Below are 3,750 nucleotides of genomic sequence, written 5' to 3' on the forward strand. Positions count from 1 at the left end.
TTCATTGAAGATCAATCCCACACACAGATTTCGCTTCCTCCATACAAACTACATGATCCCATTGCTCATGCATTGGAGGAATCCTACATAGAAAGCACACATGCGCGACGCAAGTTTTCTTTGTTTCTCTCCCTTTCTTGCATGTCGCAGTCAAGAGGATGCATATGCTTAACATATGCATGTAGAATAACACAACACCATGCTATTTCCATGGATTACATGTCATGTTCTTTGGCTCATTTCTTTTACGTGGACGCATTTAAACTTGGATACTATGTGTTTGTCTTCATTGTTGTATCTTTCATGTTTGCTGGTTCACGCGACTGTGATATTCGCAAACCATGACTTCATCAACATGGGTCGACGAATGCGTCAGTGGTTGCATTGGAAATATCACTTCACGTGATCAAGCACATGCACCATTAGTTTAGGAGTAGGAGTAGTGTTTGCTTCTTGTCTTGTTGGCTTGCATGCATATTTGCTTTCTTTATTTGTTATTTGTTTGCTTGCTCACTTTTTTTGCTTACTCACCTTGCTTTCACATTGCTTCTTCTCTTTGTTTGTTTGTTTGCTTTCTTGTTTATGTTCATAGGTTAGTTTCGCATGAAGCTGTGTGCGACTCTTGAAACAAGCAAGGGTGAAGTACAAGTGGACTCGTGGAGTTATCAATACTTGGTTATCTGTCATTTTGTCTCTATATGTAGAACTTTTTGTATTCATTCCATGATACACCAATGGAAAATACGTATTGTTCGAAGTGAACCTTGGTGAAAACACAACGCTTGCACGCTAACTAGTATCACCTACTCTAATCGGTTGTTTTGGGTTAACCCTTGTCATCTCAGTCAAGTAAAGTAAAGTGAGGGGGGAAACCTTAACAAATATGTCAAAGGTATATAAAAAATACTTCTCTGAAGGAACAACCTATTCTACTGTCAATAAGATAGGATCCCTCTTACGCCTCTGAAATGAATAACTTTTATGCATAGTTATGAAAATGAAAAATGAGAAAATGAAAAATGAATCAAGAGAAAGAAGAGAAAGGCTTCCCGCGCATAGAGGTGATGCAAGTAACTCTGCCAGGGTTCTCACCAGGATTGCTAGCAACGGAGCAATGCTTGTGTTCCTGCGTGACTGCACTAGGATACTATCCAAGTCTACTGGTAGTGGGGAAACACAAGAGATGAAACTTAAACTCTGACCATCATATTGCTTGTGCACCAATATACCCCTCATCCTAATCAAAATAACTGTATTGACTTGGCATGGAATGTGTGCTGACCGACCAAGAGCATGGCAGGTGCTACATCTTTCAATCAAGCTAGTGTGGAAGCCAAGATGATCTAAGAACTAAACAATACTTCCAGAGGTGTTAGACTTTCTTTCACGAAACAGGTTCTATTCAGAGAGCTAGATTTCTACCAGTGTGTCACCAAGTGTTGTAGCAGCTACAACCACCCTCCAAAATTCTGCCTTAGCTTCATTTTGGAGCCTCCCTACTAACCATCCGTAGCAACATGTCTTGCACTCTCAAGTACATAGGCTTCAACTGAGTTTCAATGTCTTGCCAGCCTATGCATGTCAGCTTGTTTGTCTCCCACCTGCAAGCCAGCATGCCAGACTTATGCAAATCTCTGGCTGAGATGTTCCCTCTAAAAATGGCACAATTCTAGAGGGGAACCATCCTTCCCTCTAGAAATTGCACAATCCTGTGGGGATGCTTGTTGTGCTCTAGAATTACGTAATCTAGCCAAGTAGCCCTCCCTCAGGAATTGCTTAATCCAGCCCGACACTAGGCTTCAACCCATAAATTTCGTAATTCTGGGAGGCTTTGACCTACTAACCCCAGAAATTGCATAATTCCTGAGGGGAAGCTACCCTACTCAGCCAAGAAACTACGCAAATCCCTTTCCCAGGCTTGCATATTGCTGCATGTGTTGTTAGGTTGACTGGTTCCCTACAGGGTTGAGCAATCTTGATTTGCATGCATGGGCTTCTTTTCCCGAAATAGCAAAAAAGAAACATACAAAAAGCATCCCTAGATTTTAGTAATCTATTTTTAGCAATTGGAGGTTACGTCCAAAGATCCTTTTAGAAACATCCCTCCAAGTGTCACTTTTCCTAGATTTGTGGCATGCACTTCATAAGCCTCAAACATATTTATTTGACACTGCAAAACTCATTCCTCAGATCAATCTAGGAGTTCTGATATCCCACAACACATCTAGGAGTCTTCAGCACATTCAACTCATATTTTTTTGGGTAAGTCTACTTTCCATGTCATTTGCTTTTGTTCTACAACTTTTTGTATTTCACTTTGTATGAATGTTGTTTTCTTGGTTTAGTTAAATGCCTGCTATAATTTTAATGTATGTTAGCTTGTAGAAGCACAATTTCAGCTTTTTCTTGCATCTCACTGTTGTCGCATGCATAACATTGTTTTGCACTAACGACCGTCGTTGTGGCGACTCGATTCACACACATTCATGCATTCCCATTTTATGAATCTTCCATTCACTCTTTTCATTCATGATCATTCACTCTTGCTTACACTCAGTCTTGCCATGCATTCAAACCTTTTCATGTTTTCCATCATCGTCGGCGGGTCTGGATTGCCTTGGCCCGAACCTTGCCTTTCCCGGACATCAATGTGCATTTCTGGAAGGGAAGGCTCTGCCTTCCCTCCAAAAACTGTAGAAATCTAGCTAGAACTGACCTCCAGACTTCCATTGCACAATTCTGGGAGGCAGTGCCCTGCTGACCCAGAAAATTGCATAATGCAGTCTCTATGCTTGCATGCCGTTGTTGACTGAAACTGCACATTGCGTAGTTTTTGTCCTTAGGAGACCAATCTGGACTATGCATTGCATAGTTCTAGAAGTCATTCAGCCTCTTGGCAGCTTGGACTATGCCTTGCATAGTTTTAGGAGTCAGTCTCCCAACCTCCCAGTGAAAATTGTGCAATCTTTACTACTAGTCACCCAGGTGTGTTGCATGTTAGTCCTCAAATTTGTTTTGGTTTTCAACTGACATATTTTTTTCCATGAGTTTTGGTATGTCTCCAAGTAGAGTATGTTTTAGTCTATCTCTTAGCGGGATAGGTACAGTGGCCTCCAAAAGAGTAGGGTAAAAGGACACCGTTGGAAGTGCAACTAGAGATACAGTTCAACAAGTGTCTATAAGCTTGCCCATTTGCAAAGACACCAAGTTTTTCATAGAGAGGGACATCAAGATGAAATGGTAGGACATCAATGACACATTCTCAGGCACATTTGAGGAAGGTCTGGAAGACCGCAGGGTCTATGTCAACAACCATAAGTCTGGCTTGTACCGGATTGCATGCAGGTATCCCACATTTGCATGCACGGACATGATACATTGGATTGTCTTACACACTGACCTTGAGACGATGACATTCAGCAGTGTCAGTGGGACTGATCTTGCTACCATCAGGGTGAAGGAATTTCTATAGATGTATCACTTGTCACAGTCGGTGATTACAATGTAGAAACCCTTCAGCAGACCCACCAGCAGCGCAAACTCCAGAGATATCTTGAAGAGGTGGGTGAAAGAGTCAGGGAGGTTCAAGACAACACCCATCCTAGTTTACAAGATGAAGATAATACAGAAGGCATATCATTACTTGGTCATATTTTCATGCCGCTTATACAGCCAAGAGAGCACAGAGACCTTCCCGTAGATCTGGGTGATTGTGTTGGACCAACTGGCCAGTGAAGGAAGACCTTGCAG

The sequence above is a fragment of the Pinus tabuliformis genome, chromosome 3_2 (genome assembly GCF_031772625.1).
Source record: "Pinus tabuliformis cultivar Carrire ecotype Pingquan chromosome 3_2, CPIR1, whole genome shotgun sequence".
Taxonomy (NCBI): Eukaryota; Viridiplantae; Streptophyta; class Pinopsida; order Pinales; family Pinaceae; genus Pinus; species Pinus tabuliformis.